Here is a 25060-nt window from a genome sequence, read left to right on the forward strand (position 1 = left end):
TGATGTTATCTATTCTATTCTGTAAATAGCAAGACATTGCTAAGAAAAAAAGAATGTCATTTTTAAGCTCCCCACCAACACGTAAAAATTTCTTGGCACAGGTTTAGTTGATTCATTCTAACTAGTTGTTTCTCAGGTAACAACATTTTTGTCAACAATTGTTTTCACATAAGGCAGTTGTTCAGAAATTGTTCTATAGTAAGCTAAATTGCACACACAATGAAATTACCCACCAATTGCTTTCTCCAAGCGTATTCCTATGATGTGATGAATATATTTGTTCTCCAGTGGCATGCATTACCTTAAAATTACATAGAGTTCTTCACCTGAGAAAGAGGAAGTAGGACTCAGTGTAAATTAGAAACCCTGCAAAGCAGACACACTCCAGTGGACTCTGTGAGAAAAGGGAAAGATGCAAATAGCCTGAGGTTTTGGAACTTTCCTTAAAATCAATCAGGAGCCATGTCCTGATCAGAAGGGTAGATAACAGAATCATGAGGACCAAAATGTTCCAAGGCTTCATTTCTTTTGCCCAACCACCTGCTATTTGTTCTTATGAGTATGCTGCTGAATGACCCTTTCTTACCTGTCCTTACTTAAAAAGCAAACACGGAAGCAGTTGTTAAGCTCCCATCTCTGTTTCTGAGAGCAACCAGGAAATAGGGCTGGCTACAAGAGGCCTCAGCAAACATGAACTTGGGCAGGAAGGGCCTTGGAGTGGGGGGTGGGCACACACAAAAATTCTTTTTTTTTTCTGATAATCTTTTTGTTTGTTTGTTTTTCCTTTCATCTCTTTGCTAGGTTCCCTCTCTGCCCTGCTATGGAAATAAGCCCATCTGGGAATCTGTCCTATGTGTATTCCATTCACCTCTTCACAATAATAAGTTTCATTCTGAGGGAGGGGGGATCAGAAGGGGAGGGATAGATGCCCCCTGCTGTGAGGAACATGAGCTCCCTAAGGGGGCACAGGATGGCTGACATTATACAACCAACAGATCAGCATTTCTGGGCAGTCACAAGGTTATTCCTAAGGGGAACATGTTTTAAAGCAGCAGAAAATAAATGCTGCTTCAGAAATAAGTATCTCATGGGGTGATTTTCTTGAGTCAAAAAAGCCTTCTTATTTTTTCAGAGTAATAGTTTTCCAGCACATGCAGCCTGCTGCACTGACATGTTTATTTCAGAAGGCCCTGCATTCTTGTTGTCATAAATAAACAAACCTTCACAGGTCTTTGGAGTCTGGTTATATTTGGAGCAAAATTCCTAAATAAGGATCATTATCTGACATCATGTAACCAACTGTGTCTTCTAACCTAATTATGTCTATTAGTGAGTGGCAGGTTTCCAACGTTGTGACTGGACTAGTTCTCAATAAATAACCTGAGTTCTTGCCTCTGTTTGGGCAAATAATTTTCTGTTGTTTCAACAAAAACAGAGAAAAAAAGTTTTCTTTCCACCACGATAAAACTCCCTTTTCAGTGATGTTTATTGTCCTTCATAAAGAGGACAATGTCTTCTGCTCAGAAAAGGCCTACTATGTACATCCATCTTCAGTGAGTGTTGTTAACTTGTAGACATGTTGGTTTCTGTCTTAGAAATAGAATCCATCCCAACCCCCAACTTGATTATTTTAAGCAAAAGTATAAAGTCACTTCCATTCCTTATCCAGATACTAGTAACCTAGGGTTACCAGGTCTGAGGAATATTTGGGTCAAGAGGACAAATGGCCTTCTTGATCTTGTAATAGCATCCACTCAATGGGTTGAAAGATGTTAATAAAACTCACACTTGTCTATATCTCCAACAGAACCACATTACTTAAATTATCTTGTTCAGCCTCATAAATCGAGGAAGAAAATGGATGGCACCAGGTCCAGATATTGGAATAAACATTTAGTGGAAATAAAAAATTATCAGACTTGAACATCAAACCCAAAGTCAATGACAACAGAATCTGTACCCTATCTACAGTAGGCTGTACAAGTGGGGACCAGTTACACTAGTATTCTGGAGGGTAAAGGAAAGAGATATGGAATGTATGCTAGAAACAGGGGTGGAAGGAACACAACACTGGTGATGGGAATGCCCCTGATTCATTGTCACTATGTACCTTAAATATTACTGTGAACATTTATAATTCACTTCAGCCACAATAAAAATTAATAAAAATAAAAAACTCACACTGCAAATAAACTGACCTGTACTGTGGTAAGTGCCTTAGAAAGGGCTCTGAGGACATAAGGTACAGATATCTGAAAGATACAGATTTAAATATAGGTTGAAAATATAAAAAGAGCATTTTTCTGATGAAATACTATTGCAAACTAATGTTTAAGGTGAGTCAGAAAAATATTGTAAAGAGTAAGGATAGGTTTATAAAGAGAATCCAAAAGACAGGTTTTCAGGCAGTGAGAATATCCAAGGTGAATGCTTGAAAGTAGTCTAACCCTGGTTAGAAGGATCAAAGATAGCAATGGTGAGCAAAGAAAAATATGCATGGCGTGTGACAGGAACTCAAAGAAAGGATACTAGACTCAAAGTTTCCTGGAAGAGTCACATTGAAGCGAGGTGAAAGAAAGCAAGATAAAGCTTGTTCCTGAAGAAAAAGAAGGCAAGGGCATCGAGGTGACAGGGACCACGAAAAAAGATCAATTAAACCTTGCCCCTTGTTACAGGGCTCTGACGCTGAGATAGCCAGGGCAGAGATCCAAGACCATTATGCAGAGTAATGAAAAGATTAGGGAGGAGGAAAGAGGTAAAATGAGCAAGGAACAAGGATGATTTGGCATGTCTCAAGAGTTTTAAGAGGAGCAAAAAAGGAAAGAGTGTTTCCTGTTAAAAATCTAAATATGAGACCTGAGGAGATTGAAAAAAAAAATAACTTTAACAAAGGAAGGCTTTGACTTTTCGAGAATTTATATATATTTGTTATATCTGTATTTCTTTTTTTTTTTTGCTTTACTTATTTTTAACTTTTTATGCTCTAAAAGCCCAGTTACTTTCCTGGAGGTGACATAGACCCATATCAAAGATGCTGTTTATTCCTGGTGATTTGTGTTTGAAGTGCAAAGCACTTGCAGAAAAGATGGACATATGGCTTGAGGAAAAGAATGTCAAGGGATCCTGGAAATATCTTCAAATGGTGACAATAAACATTTTTCCAAAGGTTTCAACTGCCTGTTTTTTCTTTCCTCTTTGTTCTTAGGCAGTTGAAAAGCTTTTGGAGAAAATCCAGAAGACCAGCTGCCCAACTTGTGTGCCCTCTATAGTCAATAAACCAATAATATATCATCTTGCTCTAAACATTTCCCTAAATTTCCTAAGCATTGATATACCAGTGTCAGCAAAGTTATCAAGACATTTCTAACGTTACTAAAAAAATATTCCCAAGAATAAGATAGAAATATGACATTTCTATATGTGATAGTTTCCAAAGCTTCTTGTCATTAATAAGTCAATATCCAATCACTCAGGTAAGTCTTTCCAGGCTCTAGGCCCTGAGTAATTCTTCATTCTTTTTCTTCTTTTTTTTTTCCTGGTTTTTCGGGCCACACCTGTTTGATGCTCAGGGGTACTCCTGGCTAAGTGCTCATAAATCGCCCTTGGCTTGGGGGGACCATATGGACGCCGAGGGATTGAACCGCGGTCCTTCCTTGGCTAGTGCTTGCAAGGCAGACACCTTACCTCTAGCACCACCTCGCTGACCCTCCAATCTTTTTCTTTAATCCAGGAATTTCTGCCTACCTTTTCCTAATGTACTTGGAAGGTACCCCAAGATAATTACTATTTCTCCTATCAAAGAATACTTTCTCACCCCAGAATACTACCACATACTCGTCTACTTGACCAGGAAACATTCCTTATTCTTATCCCATTTCATTTCTCCCTGGTATCACTATTTGCTCAAGTAAGTCCTACTTATTCTTAGGCTAAATGGATTTTACTTTCCATAAATTCCTCTAGTAATCTAGGTGCTCAACTTGCTGTCCTTTGGATATATTTGAGCAATGCCATTTTGTAATGGAAGCAGGGGAATATCCAGCTACTATGGGACATAAAGTTTTAGGCAATTTTAAGAGTTCTCTTTTAGGCAAAGAACAAAAATTTGGGATTGCAAAAGTGGATGTAATTATTTGGGTTAAAAAGCTTCCTGTTGCAAATTTCATAAAAAGTATAGATCATGGAGAACATATTACTAGGACTTTGGAAGGAGTCCATGCGTGTGAGGGGCCCTAACTTTTGAACTTCCTGAGTTACACTGTCAGTCTGCTTCTGACTGTAATTGTGGGTTATCTAACTTAGTTTCCCAGGAGACTGTGAGCTCCTTAAGGTCAAAGATCATGTCTTCTCTTATTAAGAGAATTATATTTTAAGAGGCCAGCTTTACTCCAAGTCATGTTTCATAACCTCATCTTTCCTTTCTCTGATTCTCAACAAATCAACTGAGAATTCTACACTGTTTAGGCTAAAGTTCATTTTTTTTTTATGAAGTAAAACCTACAGAAGGAGAGTCATAGTTCTTTTTTGTACTTGACACCCAACTGTTGAATAGACTGAGAAGATCAAGGGGAAAAAATATCAAGAGTGTTCATTGGAGGGGTAAGGGAGACTAGAGAGATAATACAATGGTAAATGCTCTTAGCTTGCATTCAACCAACCCATTTTGGATCCTCAGTATCTTATATGGTTCCTGGAGCATCACTAGCAGTAATTCTTGAGGGTAGAGCCAGAAGTAACTTGAGCAATACTAGGTATGACCGAAAAAAATAAAATGGAGAAGAGACAAATGTTTCTTAGTCAATGATCCCAGGCCATCCAATGGTACACAAGTTAAAAAACAAACAAAAACAAAAACAAACAAACAAACAAAAAAAAACAAAGCACAACACTGTGCTATGACATAGGGAACCAATCTGTGGTGAGGTAGGATACAGGCAGGAAACAAAGTTAGAAAAGGGCCATATTAAGAAACAATTATTAAGAAACATCTAGATTATAGAGTAGCATTTCAGGGGAAAAAATGTGTGCTGTCTACTAGATTTGAGGTTATTTGATAGAGAAGAGGCAAACACTGAGCAAAAACATGTTGTTCATATTTTTAAGATAGTTTGCTTTCCAGTTCAGAAGCAAGTATATAGTCAACAATTCTTTCCTAAAAGCCTTCTAGATCCTATGCTCTGAGCTAACAAAAGAGAATTGGTTAAAATAAAATGGGCAGTTATCTTCCTGTTGTCTTTCTCTCCACTCTGCTCATGTGACACGTTTTGTATGAAGGAATTCAGGGCTCGGTACTAAACTAATGGCAAGTCCTTCCCATCTACTCATATCGCATCTATAGGACTTCATATTTAAAAGAACTGTGTAAAATTCCTTGGCAATCAGCCCTTGCCCCCAAGTTTTTTAGTTTCTAGGAAGAGGATAATCCAAGAGCCTTAAGATCTAATGTTTGGGTGGAGACAGAAATACACACTTTGAAAATACAAATGGAGGGTTGGAGAGTTCTTAGTTGAGAAGGATTGTTTTCAGCTGGAAGAGATCAGGACATCAGACAAGATGACATCTAGCATCCTGTTAACCCTTTAAAATGACATATGATCTTATGCAAAGACTACAAGCAGATTCTGAGAAAACAATGTTCCTTTGTGCATGATACCAGCCCTTAGGTCCCACTGGAGTAAGACATTTACTCACTTCGTAAATTCAAAGTTCTTAAAAATGGCTCTTCTCCCTTTCCAGTTAAAGTGTCTTTACTGCTCAATGTGCCTATTTGCAAGCAATTTTCATACTTTTCAGCTCTTTAGTGGCTCACCAAAGAGAACTATTGTTATGCAAAAGAATGATTCCACTGCTCTCTACAGAAATGTGGTGTTTGTTTGCTAATGGAGAAATTGAGTCCAGCATTATTAAATTGTTGATCCAGCATCAAAAAGGAACAAGAAGTAATCCTGGAACAAATAGGTATTAACTCTCAGAAGCTCTTTCTTTCATGAAAGGTGGTCAACTTTCCAGTCTTCATCTTAGGACTCATTTTGGTTATTTCCATGATCTTCTTCTATTCAAAAGAGTTTTCTGTTTGACATTTGTCCCCACAATATTTCAGAGATTTTTAAGCTTCTCTCCTTCAGCCACTGCACAAAGCCAATTTATTGTCATCACATATTGAATAAACTAATATTTTCCCCCTGGCCACCAACAGTTAATAGTATGTCATTCAACTTTTTAAATAGACCTGGTCATCTCCTTTTTGCTTCTTTGAAATCTATTACCCAGACAATATTAATAAGTCACCTTTTTCTTAAAAAATGTCTTTATTTAAACACCTTGATTACAAATACGATTGTAGGTGGGTTTCAGCATGTAAAGAACACCCCTTTCACCAGTGCAAGATTCCCATCACCAATGTCTCAAATCTCCCTCCTCCCCACCGCACCACTACCTGTACTCTAGACAGGCTTTCCACTTCCCTCATTCATTCACATGGTTATGGTAGCTCTCAGTGTAATATTTCTCTAACTGCACTCACTACTCTTTGTGGTGAGCTTCATTTTGTGAGCTGGACCTTACAGTACTTTCTTTGTCTCTGAGGATTATTGCAAAAATATCTTTTATTTTTCTTAAAACCCAGACTATTCTGCATCTATCTCTCTCCCTCTGACAATAAGTAACCTTCTTAATGTAACTCATGATCTTTTCACTGGATGATCTATCCTGTGCCAGACACTGTAACTGGGTCTTAGGGAGATTGGGAGCACTAGTGGTGGAAATGTTGCACTGGTGAAGGGGGGTGTTCTTTTTATGAACGAAACCCAACTACAAACATGTTTGTAATCATGGTGCATAAATAAACCATGGTGCTCAAAGGTATTTTAAAAAAAGAAGAAAATATAGAAAAATATATAGGATCTTTATAGTTTTCAAAGCTCTAAGTCAGATCACAAAGGCTTAAGAGAAATAGCATATTTCAGTTGAATACTAGTACAAATGAAAGAAATATTCCAGAACTAGGACAAAGAAAATACAGATTATTTTGCACAAATGTAGACACACATTATTGGAATAGTTTTGGGCTGGATTCATCAGTCTCAGACCTTACTCTATCTACTAAACCACAGCAGGAAAGAAAAAGAAAGAAACACCATTTTGTTTCTAATTTCAGGGTAAACACACACACACACACACACACACACACACACACAGAAAACTCACAGAAAATCCGATATCTATGAGGTTGGCATGTTGCCTGAACCCAGTAGTTTAAAACTGTTCATCATTCTCTATATACAGAAACCACTAAGGGAAGGTGGTTGAATAGAATAATTAAACTTTTTTTCAAACTTGAATCAATTTCAAGGGTGGGGTAGAGGACTTGACCTTTGTGATAATCTCTTACAGCAATCACATGATGATTGATTGAAAGTATCTGCAAATATGCGTGTCTTGAGAGGCAAAATGAGAATTATGTGTTCTTGTTTTTGTTTCTGGTGAGTCTATTTGGGGACCTAAGCAAGTAGGTCACTTGCTTTGCATACAGTTGACCCAGGGTTTATCCCCATCATCCTATATAGTCCCCTGAGCACCATCATGAGTAAATGAGTGATTCCTAAGCACATAACCAGGAATAACTTCTGAGCATTTCAGAGGTGGCTCAAACAAACAAAATAAAACAAACCAAAAACCTCTCTCAATGAGTCTATTTGTCCTTGCAGAAAAGTTTAGAGCAGGGTGTCACTGAGAGAATATTCAAAGCCTGGGTTTTTAAATCTCTACCTGTGCGTCAATTCTATGTTTCTGGAGGAAAATAGGGTGAAGAAAGGATAGAAAGACCTAAATATAAGAGAAGTAGATGCAAAAAATGATTTTAGGTTGGCTTCTTGTCGAAACTGTGTTCTCTTTGAATATGTATCATGTTGGTTTTTTCTCTGTTTTCCTTTGTATATTTATTGCCACTCTGGAGAAGCCTGTTTTCTCACCTGAGTACATACTTCTCCCTTTTTCTGTCCTTGTCAAAGAGAAAGAAAGAAAGAAAGAGAAAGAAAAAGAAAGAAGAAAGAAAGAAAAAGAAAGAAAGAAAGAAAGAAAGAAAAGAAAAAGAAAGAAAGAAAGAAAAAGAAAGAAAGAAAGAAAGAAGAAAGAAGAAAGAGAAAGAAGAAAGAAAGAAAGAAAGAAAGAAAGAAAGAAAGAAAGAAAGAAAGAAAGAAAGAAAGAGAGAGAGAGAAAGAGAGAGAGAGAAAGAGAGAAAGAGAGAAAGAGGAGAGGAGATAGACCAGGAGAGAGGGAGGTGGGAGAGATGGAGGGAGGGAGGAAGGAATGAAGAAAGGGAGGGGGAGGGAAGGGAGGAAGGGAGGAAGGGAGGAAGGAAGGAAGGAAGGAAGGAAGGAAGGAAGGAAGGAAGGAAGGAAGGAAGGAAGGAAGGAAGGAAGGAAGGAAGGAAGGAAGGAAGGAAGGAAGGAAGGAAGGAAGGAAGGGAGTTTCGGTCACTGAACTAGCTCATTAGTGGTAGAAAGAGAATTGAGGAAAATAGAAATGGTTGCTAAGTTTGAACTTTATCTTCCTAAAAGCTGCTTCTGTGGGCAGAGTTCATAAGCTGGAGTAATGAATCACAATGACACTGCTTGGTGTGACCCCAGGGAAAAGATCTATGTCTTCATTGAACTTTCAGGCGCTCTTTCTTCAACATTCAGAGAGAAAACAAGAGGGGAGGCGCACATACCCCTCTTCCCTGATATGCTATCGTTCCAGAAACCTACGGTCAGCCAGGGCTGCTATCGATGACAAATTAGTTCATGCAAATGCTCTGCTTTTTTTCGTGCTCCATTTCTTTACCAACTATGTAGCTAAGCAAAATGGACCAAGAAACAGTGTCTGGGGAGAAATAAAATTGTTGGATTAGATAGAGGCCACCTTTGCATAAAGAAAAAAATGTTAAGCTGCGGTATTGCTATCAAGAGTCTACTTGGGTTCTTTTAAAAAATGTATGCCTGATGGAGGTCATGATGATGCTGTGAATTATCATATGGTCATAAATTTTCTGGAATTAAAGGGAATGATAGAGTGCAGTGTAGAGGTCAGTAACAGGCAGCAGAGAGCTGCTATTTCGGATTTCTTGGATTTTATTGTATTTTTATGACCCATAAGCTTTCTAATGATTGTTTATTAAATGGTTATATATGCTTCTAAGTAAATTCCATTTGTCCTGTTAAGAGGAATCTACAATATTTACTACCGGGCTTTTTAAAAGTCAATTTGGACCCTTTATGCCTCAGCATAATTAGACCAGAATATATAAGACCTTGAGTCAAAGCAATCTTTGATTTTTGCCTAGATATGTCATTCATTCTGGTGTGGCCCCAAAACAAAAACAAAGAAAAATATGTTTACCTGATAACACAAGTATCAGAGCAGGGGCTCCTAAATCTAGTTTCTTTGTCATAATCCTCTGGAAATTTTATGCTGATGCTTAAATCTTGTGTGATCAAATCAAACTGTATATGCATATTGCTCAAACAGTAATTTTATTTCTAATTTTCACATTTATTTACCTTTGGTGTTGCAGGGTTTTTTTTCTATTTTTGTGGTAATAACAGGGGTTGCATACATTTGGTTGCTTTTGCTTGCATACTTTAGTTGCAGATATCATTTTTTGTTTTCTTTTGTTTTTTTTTTTTTTTGGGCCACACCAGGTGACGCTCAGAGGTTACTCCTGGCTATGCGCTCAGAAGTCGCTCCTGGCTTGGGGGACCATATGGGACGCCGGGGGATCGAACCGTGGTCCGTCCTACGCTAGCGCTTGCAAGGCAGACACCTTACCTCTAGCGCCACCTTCCTGGCCCCCTGCAGATATCATTTAATGAGTTAAATGAGTTGAGTGAGTGGGACACTGGAGATTGTACATTATGTTGCCGTGCTGGGGTCCAAATGACCGTACCCCACATGACTACATTTAGCATGTGGGATAATGCTAGGAGTAAAAGACAGGCATTCTACCAGAGCTATCCCAAGCCTCCAAAATGATATAGATTTTTATATAGAAATAGAGATCAAGATCTATATAGGTATAGATATAGATATAGGTACAGATGATATATAAATAATTAATATAGATATAGACAATATAGATATAGATACGGATATCATATATACAAGATATATATAACCAGTTCTGTCTGGGACAAAGGGGAGAAACAGTATTAATTCACTGGTGGATGATTGTAAATTTGTAAATTGGGTTAGCTTCTGTGGAAAGCACTATGGAGAAGTCTCTCCAAAAAAATCTGAAAAGAACTACAAATGACCAAGTAATTCTACACCTTGATCCCAGCTCTAAAAAGACAAAAGCACTAATTCAAAAATGTATTTATACACCTGTGTTCACTGAAGCATTATTTCTAAATAGCAATATCTGGAAACAACCAAATGTCCAATGACAGATAAGTGGAAAAGAAGTTGTGTTATACATACATAACAGAACACTAAGCAGCTATAAGAAATGATGAAATCTTTGCTCTAGCTTTGCATAGAATTAGAGGAAGTCATGTTAGGCAAAGTCACAGGAAGAAAGACAAATGATGGATGTTCCCTCTCATATGTGAAATATAAAGGATCATGAACAGCCAAGAGTGTACATTGAAAATAAACTCTGAAACTTAAGCGACAGAACAGAAGTTATTAGGAAAATCTTGTGGAGGAAGGGGATGAGATGGATGAAAAGAACTCAGGAACAGCAGCGGAGAGCTTTAGGCACTCTGGCAGAGTTTGTAGTTATGCAAAATTATATAACAAAAGCATAACACTTTGTAAAATATGTTACTTCCCTTATGAAAGAACGAAACATTTTTGGGAGGGCCACACAGATCTGGCGATGCTCAGGGGTTACTCCTGGCTTTGGGGTCAGAAATCGTTCCTGACTTGGGAGACCATATGGGATGTGGGGGATCGAACCAAGGTCCACCCTACGTCAGCTGCATGCAAGGAAAATGCGCTACCGCTGCGCCACGGCTCCCGCCCCAGAACAAAAGAGTTTTGAATAGCCAAATTTGAGTAGCACAACTAGAGACTCTAAAAGATATATTTCATAATATTAAAATGATAAATATTCTACAATAAACTAAAATTCCAAATAAAAGACCAAAAACTGTAACATTTTAAAATATAAGTGAGTAAATAATGTGAAAGAATTACTAACAAGAAAGGAAGTGAAGTGATTGATAGCAATAGTTTAAAATATCAGGTCTACTCACATTCAAATAAATGCAAACTTTAAAAAATGAGTACATGTCATTTTTGTGCTTAATTTGTGTCAAGGTTTCCTAATGCAAATGCATAATGACATTGCATATGTAAGGAAATAAACTTTTCAGAAGCAAATGATAAATTAAATGTTGCTATTAGCCCTTTGAAAAGAAGTCAGGAACTTTAAAAATCATGCATCCTTTTGCATAAACATATGAATTATAGACAATGAAATAATTCAAAAGAAATAAAAGGTACATTGCACATTAAAGTACCTTTCTTTCACAAAAGCAAAATATATACGAAGAAACATAAGTTTCAACAATAGGAATAATTGCTTATTTATTCTTTTTTCCATCTTCTTGGAGAAGCCTCCTAAAAACACTTGGTCAAGGATGCCTGATGGCTCAATGCTAACAGCTCAAACCTCAGCTTTGAGAATTACCTGTGTCCCTCCACCATCCTAGCAGTGCTCCATGGATCATGTCTTGAACTCGAAGAAAATGCCCACTCAAAGAAAACACTCCTCATCTCTAGGCCAGGGGTCTCAAACTCAATTTACCTGGAGGCCGCAGGAGGCAAAGTCGGGATGATCCTTGAGTGCAAAGTCAGTAGTAAGCCTTGAACACTGGGGGGTGTGACCCAAACAACTAAAACAAAACAAAACAAAAAAAGATTCCTCTAGGGCAGGGCCACAAAATGTACGGAGGCCCGCAAACGGCCTGAGGGCCGCGAGTTTGAGAACCCTGCTCTAGGCCAAGTATTAATAAGAAACTATTAAATTCCTCAAAGTATTTGCTAATTCATTTTGTACAAATACACAAATATATATCAGAAACATACCAATTTAAAATCTGAAAGCAGGACTGGATAAATAGTCCAGAGATTAAGGTGTTTGCCTTGATCTCCAGCAATGAATATATTCCTCTACGCATCATCAGAAGTGATCTCTGGGGTTGGAGATATAGTACTGTGGGTAGAATATTTGCCTTGCATGCTGCCAACTCAAGTGTAATCTTCAGCATCCCATATGGTCCCCTGAATACTGCCAAGAATGACCTAAGAGTAATCTCTGAGTATCATCAGATGTGGCCCCCATAACAAACAAAAAAAAAAGTGATCCCTGTACATAGAACCAGGAGTGAGCTCGGAGCATTACCGAGTGTGCTGACAATATTCCTCCCCTCCAACGAAGTCTCAATGTTCAAAAATGCTAGCAACTCATCTATTGATGACAAAACTTGAATCAAGAATGAATCTGACTCACTTTTTTCTGACAAATATTATACTAATTTTATAATTAAGATCACTATACTGCTTTTGCTCACAAGATGAGACTTAGATTTCTTGACTTTCATTTTAATTGCTATGGTAGGTAGTCATGTCACATAGCTGCTCTCTTTTATCATTTTTTTCAGGCTGTGCCCCCAATTTCTCTCTTATTTACTGGCATAAACTTTAACTTAGCATTCATATAAACATTTGCCTTATGGCGTGTATTTGTCACCCTTTATAGGCAACTGCTCTTTGAAGTTAAGATTTGAAAGTCCCAAATGCCCAACAATTTTGGAATTAAATTCCATTGGTTAAAGAGAGAAATATACACCCCAAATTTATTTAATGTTTGTAAATCTATTAAAAATATTGCCATGAAAGAGTTTGGCTTCTACTTGAAGCTGTAGAAAGTAGGAATAAATAGGACCCTCACTAGTAGTTATAAAAATGATTCTGAAAATATGAAAACTGACATATTGAATCAGAGTTGAGCTCACAAAATAACCAGCTAATTCTAGATATAAAAAAATAAAGGCAATACCTAAAAGAATCAAGACATAAGAATTTGCCTCCAGCAGTTATAAACCTGTTAATAAAAATTCAGCAAAATTTTTAATTGGTAAATGCCAAGTATTGGCAAGTTTAATAATAGAACTCCTGGCATAAGAGATACATGGGAATATCCACCCATTTACTGAAAAATATTCAGAACAATGTCTACACATAATAGGCATTTAATAAAAGCTGTCCATAGCTAGTAATAAAAATTTTCTCAGTGTTCAAAATGCAAAGACTTTGGCATACTCAGATGCTGCTACCAATTTGTACCCTTGTAAATATAGACAAGTAGAGATTTTTGTGTTACTGTCTCTATAATTTTATTTATTTATTTATTTATTTATTTATTTATTTATTTTGGGGGGGTTTGGACTCAAACCTGGAGGCACTCAGGAGTTACTTCTGGCTCTATGCTTAGAAATCTGCTCCTGACAGTCTTGGGGGACTATATTTGATGCAGGGATTCAAACCACTGTCCTTCTGCATGCAAGGCAAATGCCCTTTCTCCATGCTATCTCTCCGGCTCCTATTGTCTCCATTACTTATTGTATAGTTATTGATTGAATTCCTACGCTGGTCAAATCATTCTTCCATTTTATTTTTGTAGAAAAATAAGTTAAAATCTGAAAAGGAGTTACAGGATACAAATAAATAACTTGGTAGTGAATTGAAAAATTAATAGTGTCTGTGAGTCCAAGAATCCAATAGTTTCTTTATATCTGTAGCTCCAGATTTTAAAAGACAACCAGGAACACAATAGTAGTAAATACACATTGATAAAAAGTATTATGATAATTGTAATAACAGAATAGTTTGGTATCATGATATTCTTTATCAGAGCACTGGATTCTGATATATCTAGTCATTACAAACTCAAACCAGTCTTTTTTTAATATAATTTTTATTTTGAACATAGTGGCTTACATATTGGTGACAATAATATTTTAGGTACATATTTACATAAAATCAGGGGGGATTCCCATCACCGATTTGTCCTCCCTACACCTCCGTTTTTGTCCTACCTCCCATATCCTCCTCCCTCACCCCTGGGGCTGCTAGAAAATGTGGTCCCCTCTGTACCTAGTTTACTACTTAGTAGTCTTGCACCTGTTTGGTCTTGGTGCCTCCCTTATTTCCCCCTCTAACTGGGAGGCAGGACTAGATAGTTCAAGTTACGTGGTTTTGTTTGAAGAAGAGAAAAGTAATAAACTGGGGTAAAAGTCTAATGCGCCGAAAATGGGCGGAATCCTTCTAGAGGCTCTCATTGTCGGTGTGAGAGATGAAGGAGAAAAAGAAGGTGAAACTCCCCAACAGTACAAAAAGAATTGTCAAACATCCAGTGAGCACTCCAACAATAACAAGAATAAGCACCACAAAAAAAGCCATGGTCTTGAGATAAAAAAAACATGGCAGGGCACATAAAGAAAAGAAAAGAAGGAAAAAAGATAAATATAAATGGGGACAACAACTTCAATAACCGCACCAAAACAAGGAAATAGGTAAATATAAATAAAAAATTAATAAAATGAGTATATAAAAAATACTGTATAAAATATGTTTTGTGCTTTTTGCCTTTTTTCCCCTCCTGCACTGGCACAGTAAATATTCATTCAAAAAGGAATTCACTTGGCCTAAGAGATATGAGATTTCTCCACCCTTGGAGTATATTGTCATGGGATTAACTATAGACTCCGTTCAGGTTCATTTACTCTCCCCTTGGTGCTTTCGTGGTTCAAACCAGTCTTTTATACATGAAGTACATATTCACACTTCAAGATGAAGCTCAAATCATGTTCTCATTTATGAAGATCTTATTAGTAGAAAAGTCAAAGACAACATCATGAGAATAAATTCTCAATTGGAAAATATTCCATTCCATTTTTTTCCTCTATTCTGTGACATGAGAAAAGAACATGATAGCAGGGTATAGCCTAAAAGATGCCCAAAGTAAATTTTTAAGTAAGGTGGTTTAAAAAGATAGGATTTGAGTATTACTGCTATATGAAAAATTAAGAAGCTTCAATGCTTTGGTTGGCAATAAGGAATGTGTACTATCTGTGAAAAGAGATCATTGAAGACCCCAATAATGCTTGTGATAATGTTCATTCCTTCCCCAATATTTGCTTTTTTATATTTTTTTGGCAATTTAAGGCTACACCTGACAGTGCTCAGAGGCTATTCCTGGCTCTGTGCTAAAGAGTGAATACTTGTGGTGCTCAATGGGCCATATATAGAACTGGGGGTTAAACAGGAAACAGCTGTATGAAAAGAAAGTGCCTTAAACCGTCTAGCTCCTTTCTCCCTTTTTTTTCCTCTTTTTTATTTAAGACAGGAGGGTTTACAAACCTGTTCATGCATAAAACATTCCAACAATCCCCCAATCATGATTTTTCCCTTGAGTCCACTATTTTCTCTGTCAGCAATCTATTTGAAAGATTTGCACCATTTGACCCTTTTTGACTATCAAAGGCTCTCAACAACACTTTCCAAACACAATCCTCCTCCTTTCATTCTAGCCTGCTTTTCAACCCTTATGAGTAAATATGCCTTTTAAAATAATACCTTCCATGAGTTGAGATATCTAATTACATCTGTTATCCTAATTAGTTTATGTGTATGAGTTTTTAAGATTTTTATGGAAGAGATTTTTATTACGCTAATAGATTTTTAAAGGCATTCTGATGACTGGGTATTTTCCTAAAGTGCAGCTTGAAACATGCTCATCTTTCTTTGTATTTTAGTCATTTAGTCTTTCCTGACGATGAACTTCTCACATCCTCAAAACTTGATTTAAATATCTGTTCTTTGAAATGATATTTATTTACTCATATCGTGTCAGTGAGTTCTCTAGGCTACTTTGTAGTAGACAAATAAAGGACTTCCGAAGATGTTATGCTCTAATTCTCGCATTATGGTAGAAATAGAGGGTGCAAAGGAGAATACCAGGTAATTTAGTTAACTACTGATGGTTGTTTTCAACTGGTCATTTCAAGTCTCATTTACATGAGGGATAATAAGACATTTTAAATGAGGGATAATCAAGTAATATAAATGGCTAAGGGATAGATATAGTAACATTCAAAACAAGGAGTACACTATTGAAAATGCACTAGTATGGGAGTGCCTGGGCAGACTGCGGTTGGATGGTTCCTTAAGGTAAGTCAGAGACAAGCCCAAGTAAGAGAGACAGACCATACATAGAAAATCAACAACAGAGCACTAAGGGACGGACCCAGAGAGAAACCATATGGACCAAGAACATTGTACACAGAAACCAGTGAGAAACTAGTGTCAGTCATGAACATAGAATATCAGCAGACCCTAAACTACTTTCTTTAAGGAAGTTTAAAATTTTATTTATTGTAAAAATAAATTATCTCAATGTATAAACATCTGGAAATTCTTGATGTGTTTGTTTGTTTTTTTGGGGTGGGTCACACCCGGCAGCTCTCAGGGGTTACTCCTGGCTTTACATTCAGAAATCGCTCCTGGCAGGCTCAGGGGACTATATGGGATGCCAGGATTCAAACCACCATCCTTCTGCATGCAAGGCAAACACCCTACCTCTATGCTATCTCTCCAGCCCAACATCTGGAAATTCTATAAATAAATTATACATGTAATAACTCAATTACCTTACTTAGGAGTTAGTTTTGCAATAACAATGAGAAGCTTTAATTTTGCTACTTTACTTGTAAAGAGTTATTTGCAGATAATAATAGATGAAAATCTTGAATTGAGAGATTGTTCTACATAATTCAAAAGCATTGTTTTTATGGTTTAAAAGATAATATACTGGGGGTTTTTAAATTGTTCATAATAGAGCTCCAGACATAAAATATTTTAACATCTGTTATAGCCAGCAATGTGACCTTCCCTCAATCAATGTCCCCAGTTTCCCTCTTACTTCCAGTCTGCCTCTTTGGCAAGCACATTTTTTAGTTTAGTTATTGTGGTTTGGTTCCCTTGATCAAGTGTTGTTCGCTCTGTGGTGTAGACATTACATATATATATGTATATAATATATATGTCAAGGTGATATATATATATATATATATATATATATATATATATATCACCTTGACATCACCTATGTGCTAGGGGTCCTTATAACCTACTCCCATTACCTTATGGTTACTTCAATTTTTTCCCTTTCCTGGCTTTCTTATTACTGTAATCTAGGTTCCAGGGTAATCTAGATATCCTTCCTTTGACACCCTGTATTCCTAAGACACAAGAGTATTTTAGGGAAAAAAGGGGAACTAACAAAAATGCCAGATATTAACTAAATCAGAATTAGAGTAATAGCTTTGAGCATAGAGATGGATGCTGAGTACAAGTGCCTCTAGAAGATAGAAAAAGTAAGAAAAAACATTATCCCTAACTACTGCTTTAATTTTAGTCCACAAGAGTTATTTTAAGTTTCTATTGGTGAACATTTGTTACAGCAGTATTTAAAACTTTATACAGAGTCTGAAAGAATTATATTGAGGAATAAGGACTCTTCAAAATATATGCTGCTTTTTTCTTGCTAACTGATCAATGTGTGCATAACTATTAATATTTGGAAATAAATGCTGGAAAAAGTAATGTTGATAATTAATTTACTAGTGGGAAGTGCTCTGGATTTAGTCAAGGATAAAATGATAGAATCCACAGTGCCACAGAATTAGAGTTTGGAATTTCAGTGACAGTCTTAACATAGCCACCTGGACAAAGATTAATCATCACCTCTCTTTATAATCTCACACTTTTTTGCCTACAGAAGATATGAAGACATTCTTTGACACTCCCCTAAATTCCTCTCAGCACTAAGACTGTATAACCATATGTCATAGAATTTTTAGAAGACATGATTAAACTGGGTTGAAAGTTAGAATCTGACCTTAGAGGTCTCTCTTAGCTCAAAGATTCAATGACACAGGCACAGCAGGACACAGCTTGTGTAGAAAGTAATTCTAAAACAACTGATTTTTTCAGAGCCACCCTGTGGGGAGGGAAGTTCTCTGATAGCAAACAAAGACACCAGTAGCTTCAGGTCAAGTCCTGCTTCTGATTCAGGCCAAAGGCAACAAGAATGTCACCAAAAAAATAAAAAAAATAATACATCAAAGGGCAGAATCTGGCCCTGGAACAAGAAGACGGATGGAGGGGAAGTCATGATCTGCAGTAGTACAAATAAATAACCTTTAAAATCACATCTGCAGACCGTCTAACGTCCTTAAATGCTTTCCAGTAAGCTTCTCTGGTAGCTTGCCATGAAGCCTGTCCAAAAGAATTTACAACAGATGGAAGCAGGGAATTTCAACCTAGCCCTGACTGCTCCATACCATTCCGGTGACCTTGGACACATCATTTCACCTCTCTGGCCTGTAAGTTTCCATTTCAAAGTAAATTGACTGATTTAAATGACTTCTGACCTCCCCTCTTGCCTCAAAATCATATCCTTTCAGTCCAAGCACTGACTCCTCAGTCCAGGAATCCTCAAATGCAGAATGGGAAGTTTCATTTGAAGTAAGCAGTTGTTTCCAGAATTTTGCAAAGAAGTCTAAAATTAAATTTAGATTGAAACCTTGTGAGGAAGAGGGAAGTGAAGAGAAGGGAAGAAAAAAAAAGTCATAGAAAGGGCTATTGCTGTGTTATTGTTGGCTTTTATTAAATTGTTTTCTCATTGTTTTCCTCTGTTGATGCAACTGCTCGAAATCAGTCATGACCAGAGTCTTTTTAAATAACCCTGTTCTGGCTAAAGATGTAAAGATGAGGCTTGGAGCTGTTGCTATATGTCTGTACTAGTCACAACTGTAGGCCTGGGTCTCTCAGGCGTGAAACTCAAATACCAAGATAATGTTTAGAACACTTAATCCTATTTTGTCCTCAGCTTTCTAAGTGTAGGAATCCAGGAAGATGGAGCACTGAGCTATCTCTCAGATTTCCCATTTTAGGGCAGGTCTTGAAATAGTTCATGATGCAACTGTTTCCACTACGTTTCTTTCAAACCTCTCTTGAAAAGCCAAAGTTTTGGAAATAAAATCTTCCAGTATTTTAAGGAAGGACTAAACAGAATCAAAGGAGGAAGAAATTTGACATTTAGAAGATGCAAAAAGGTGTTCTGAGTACCTTATTAATTGATTTATCTGCTTTCAGGACCAAAGATATTGCCGCAGGAAGGCTCTTGCAAGTGGCCAACTTGGATTTGATCCCCAGAATCCTATAATGTCCCTCTAGCCCACTTAGGTGACCCCTGAACACAGAGATAGTACTATGCTTAAGTGTGTCTTTAAAACCAAAAATGATGGATGAATAAATAAATTTACCTGCGTCCCAATCGCCATCTAAATACATTGCTATTTGTGCGCATGACCCAAGTTAGAGTTTCTAGAAACCATGCTATATTTACCAGAAAAGAATAAATTCTAAAAACAATGTATACACATAGAGTCTGATTTAAGATGATTTCATAATTTGAGAAACATTTTAAGCAATGTCTTTCAAAGTATGCTTGTATATACATGGCAAAATACAGGTTGTAAAATAATTAAAAATTCATCATGCAGCATACATTGTTGTTCTTACTACTTGCTGAGTCAAGTCCTAGGAACACCTATGAAACTAATTATGAACACATAGTCTATTTCCACTCTCTTTGATAATCTTAACATCTCCAAACTGGTACTCTGGCTTCTTCAGCATCACCATAGCAACTTCCCTTAAATTCTATTCACCTTCTGTCACCACCTTCATCTTGATTCCTTTCCTTAGCTCTCTCAACACCCCTCATTCCCAAAACAGTCTTAAGTCTCCTCAATTTCCCGAGTTCCTCTGCCTTAACCCTTATTTGACCTCCTTTCATAAACTTTCCAAAGATGGGAAATTTTTTTCTTCCAAAGGCCATGCATATATTTATAATCTCCTTTGTGGGACATACAATATGGGTAGATAGCTCACAGACAGTACGTGAGAAGCATATGTGTTTGTCCCATGATGTACCAGGATCATATTGTACTCAGGATCATATGTACTCAGAATCATATTCTGAGTCTTGGGCCTTCTATCCTATTCTTGGGTCTTCTATGATCCAAGGCCTAGGCACTCCCCACACCTAAAATTCTTGTCTTTCTTCCTAAGTGATGTCTTTTATTAGCCATATTTCATTCTGGCACTGAAACATATAATAAAAAACATTCCAGTCAGTGTCGCATATTTCTCCCCAATATCCTCTCTCAGGTTGGAGCTATCTTCTGAATCAATTTATTACATCATGGTGCTTAAATGAAGATATTATTTAAAAAATATTACATTAATCATTTAAATTCAATATACTAGAAAACTGGATCCTATATCTAAGTTTAACTTCTAGCTTTTTTCTTTACCAGCATATTTATCAGCAACTATATATATTTTTTTTGGGGGGGGGGGAGTCACACTGGCAGCTTTCAGGGGTTACTCCTGGCTCTCCACTCAGAAATCACTCCTGGCAGGCTCGAGGGACCATATATAATGCCAGAATTCGAACCACCATCCTTCTGCATGCAAGGCAAACACCTTACCTCCATGCTATCTTTCCGGCCCCAGCAACTATATTTTTTTTATCAGCAACTCTTTTCCTCTAGACAACATCCTTGTTAAATTTCTCTTTCCTTTTTATTTTCTTTTCATAAATTATTATTCCTACTCTAGAATGAATTTATTTAGGTGAGAGAAATTTATTGACTTAAATAAAATATATTTATTAAAATACTAAATAACAGTGATATAGGGCTGTTATGAGAATTTTTTGATGACAGTAAAATGAACAACTTCGTGAAAACATGGACCATTAAAGAGTATTTTATTTCTTACTTTTTATTTGTCCCTGTAATATTCTATATTAGGAAAAGAAATAGAAGTAAATGATCTGACACTGAAATGAGAAAGTGCAGATTAGACTGATTGTATAGACTTATTTTTTATTGTATAGACTTAATTTTTATCAAACAAATTATTTAAGATAAATAATGAGTTGTGTGCAAATTCATGACTAAAATGAGAGCTCACCAATTTGGGCTCCATGTTTTTTTCTCTTCCCGATCACAGAAACTAAATCTGCAATTCTCTTCACATGTTTAAAGATGAGCGAGCTTCAATTTAGAAATGCAAGTCAGATCTCAGTTTGCCAAAATCTCAGAAGGAAAGATAATTTGAAAAGTTAGAAGAAATTTTTCAAACTTCTTATTAGGTAGTTTAAACATGAGTCAAATTAAAAAATATTTTGATCTATACCCAAGGAAAATACACTGAAGCATACATAAATTAACCTTATAAAATTATACATAAATATGAGACATATATTAATCAATAACATATATAATATTTACACATATTAATATTAAATTTTTAAAAGAAAAGTTGCAAATATGGTAAATAGAGAGTCTGAATAAAGAAAAGTTTTAGAAACACACTAGACCTGGATAAATATTGACCCATTTTATTTAAAATAGTTGGGAGAAAAGAATATGATGAACCAGGCACATATTGGGATTAAAAATAATTCCAGAAAATACATTTGAACCCAGAGATGACAGTCATAAATTATGATGATCTGAGATAATATATGTGTGAAACCTGAAATTTATATAATGTTTTTTGTAGCATTAGTTTGAAGATAAAAATATTGAAGTAAGAATTGATACTTATTTTAATCCCAGCTCTTCTGCTTTTTGGGGTAACATTAAATTACACCTAAAATCTGTATCTCATTTCTTTTCCTTTAATGAGGTGATAGTAATAGTATCCGCTCTAAAGATTATGCTAAGAATTAGTAAAAGAATTTTCCCAAGAATATTAGCTCAAGAGACCAGAGAGGTAGCATGGAGGTAGGGTGGTTTGCCTTGCATGGAGAAGGACAGTGGTTTCCGGCATCCCATATGGTCCCCCAAGCCTGCCAGGAGCGATTTCTGAGCATAGAGCAAGGAGTAACCCCTGAGCTCTACCAGGTGTGACCCAAAAATCAAAAAAAAAAAAAGAAGAATATTAGCACAAAAGATGTCTAGTTTGGTATAACAGCATGAATTTATGGTAGTGTGTCTCTTAGTACCATCCAGTTAAATTACAGTAAATAAGTAGAATTATATAAACTAATAAGACAAAAGAAATAAAAAATGAGAATGACATCAAATAAGAAATGTCAAATAGTGGCCAAAGTGATAAAACAGCACTAGGGACCAATGCAGGACGGACCCCGGCTCTATTCCTGGCATCCCATATGGTTCCCCAAGCCTGCCAGGAGTGATTTCTGAGTGCAGATCCAGAAGTAACCCCTGAGTGTTGCCGAGTGTGAATCCCCCCAAAAAAGAAAATAAATGTCAAATAATATTTTAAATATGAAAATCAAAAGAATGATGATAGGCAACTGAACAAAACAGAGCAAAATTAAACCCAATACCATTTTGGAAAAACCTCAGAGACATGATTTAGTTAACCTCAAAAATTCACAAAGGCTCAGGAGCTCTTGGCATTATATATACCTAACAGAACAATTATAGGGGAGTTGATTGAAAATATCTATAAGTAGGATTTAGAACAAAAGATTCACTTTTTAAGACCAGAATTCAAACAACTATTTCTTCCCCAACCTGGCAAAGCACAGAATACTTACTGTTTATAAAGTTTATAGAATAGAAGAGGCCTGTATTAGAGCCAGGCTATGGAGGAAAGAAGTTACATCAAGGTAGGTAAATCTCTAGGCTGACAATACTGGGGCCTTTAAAAAAAAAAAAAAAGGTACATTTTTTTTTTGTTTGTTTGTTTAGCTTGTTATAGTTTGGGTCTGGTGGTGGAAATGGTCTAATTCACTGTCACTTTATGCCGGAAATACAACTGTGAAAGATTTGTAATTCACAATGGTCTCAATAAAATTAAAATAATAGAAAAACAACAAAAAATGAAGGCAGGTAAATTCCCCACCCTGCTGAATGGAAGGATCAGCATCCCCCACCCACACTTAATAATTTCTGGCATGTAAATGGCTCAATTCCACAACTGAGCTTCATCAAACTACCATAACATCAAGTTGTATAGAATCGATGAGCGAAAACAATACTCAACTAGCAAAACCCAGCTCAATATATCCTTCATGACATTAGTAAAATGGGAGATACAACAATTACAATACATTGTCAAGAATGGGTGTTGAGCCTTATCGAATTCTTTCTCTGCATCTATTAATATGATCAGATAATTTTTGTTTTTCTTGTTGTTGGTATGGTGTATTAAATTCATTGATTTATGGACGTTAAACCATCTTTGCATTCTTGGCATAAAACCTACTTGGTCATGGTGGATGACCTTCTATTTGTCAGAACTTGGTTGAAGATCTTTGCATCTGTGTTCATCAGGAATATTGGTCTGTAATTTTCTTTCTTTTTCTTTTTCTTTCTTTCTTTCTTTCTTTTTTTTTGGGGGGGCAGCATCTCTGTCTGATTTTGGTATCAAGGTGATGTTAGCTTCATAGAAACTATTTGGAAGTGTTCCTGTTTCTTCAATTTTATGAAAGAGCCTTAAAAGGATTGGTTTGAAAGAATTTATTAGTGAACCATCTTGGCCTGGGCTTTTGTTTTGGGGAAGATTTTTGATCACCATTTTAATTTCCTCAATAGTGATGGGACTATTTAGATATGCTACATCCTCCTTATACAACCGTGGAAGGTTATGGGTCCAAGAATTTGTCCATTTCTGCCAGGTTCTCATGTTTCGTGGCATAGGGTTTCTCAAAGTATAGTCTCTGATTACCCTTTGAATCTCTGCAATATCTGTAGTGATCTTCCCCTTTTCATTTCTAATCTGGTTTATCACGTTTCTCTCTCTCTCTTTCTCTCTCTCTATTTCTTTGTAAGTTTTGTCAGTAGTTTATCAATTTTGTTTATTTTTTCAAAGAACCAACTTTTGCTTTCGGTGATTTTTTGGATTGTTTTCTGGATTTCTACCTCATTGATTTCTGCTCTAAGCTTTGTTATTTTCTTCTGCCTACCTATATTTGGTCCCATTTGTTGATCATTTGACTTTTATTGATTTTTGTTTTATAATTCCACTTGTAATTTTGCTGTGACAAGTAATACAAAGTAAATTTTGTTGTGAGGCTGTTAAAAAGGCAGGCTTGGGTAGATGGGGATGGAAACTGAGGACATTAATGGTGGTAAGGTTATACTGGTGGTGAGACTAGTGTTGCAACATTGAATGCCTGAAATAACTGTACCATGGATAACTCTGTAAATCATGGTGTCTAAACAAATATTTTTAAGTGCCAGGATATGGATGCTCATGATCCAAGTGCAGATAGAAATAAGTTACACTAAAATCAGAAGTGAGGTTGATGTATTAAGTCACACTAGAGACTTAATTGAAAATCCTCAATTTGTGATATAATCTCAAATAGTAATCATATCTCTATTCTTAAATTATTGGATTGGAAAATTCTTCTCTATGGATCCATCTCAAGAGAAAAGGACTTCAGATTTTTTTTTAAACTGGTAGATACTTTTCTGAACACCTATGATAGGGTCCTTGGCTGATAGTCCCATTTACACACACAGAACTTCTAATTAACTTTTGGTAAAATTTTTGTTATTAATAGAGTACCAGTGATATACTTACCTGGCAGGGGAGATACCATGATCACGAAGGTGAGGCTTATCCATTGCACTCTGGATGTGCTGACCTCTGCGATTTCCTCAAATGTGGGAAACTCGACTGCATATTTTGTGGTCGTTGGGGACTGCGTTCGCGCTCTCCCCTGGGCAAAAAATAGAGTACCAGTGAAGGAAAATCTTGAATATAGGAAACAAAATAAACATCTAAAGGAAAAAAAATCATTGAAATTTTTGCTCATGAGAAAGCAAATACAGAGAAGGCATGAGAGATAAAGATTATGATGTTAAATTGAACTCTCTAGAAATGTGAAAAATAAAATACTTAATAAAAGATATACAATTACACAATTAATTATGGAGGCCTAATATTTAAC

At 36.4% G+C, this 25060-nt stretch overlaps 1 pseudogene; it reads left to right on the plus strand.

Annotated features, from left to right (window-relative positions):
• The first annotated feature begins 24682 nt into the window (after positions 1–24682).
• Positions 24683–24832, plus strand: LOC125997832 (uncharacterized; annotated as a pseudogene).
• The last annotated feature ends 228 nt before the right edge of the window (positions 24833–25060 follow it).

This window comes from Suncus etruscus, chromosome 19 (assembly GCF_024139225.1).
Source record: "Suncus etruscus isolate mSunEtr1 chromosome 19, mSunEtr1.pri.cur, whole genome shotgun sequence".
NCBI classification, from domain to species: Eukaryota; Metazoa; Chordata; class Mammalia; order Eulipotyphla; family Soricidae; genus Suncus; species Suncus etruscus.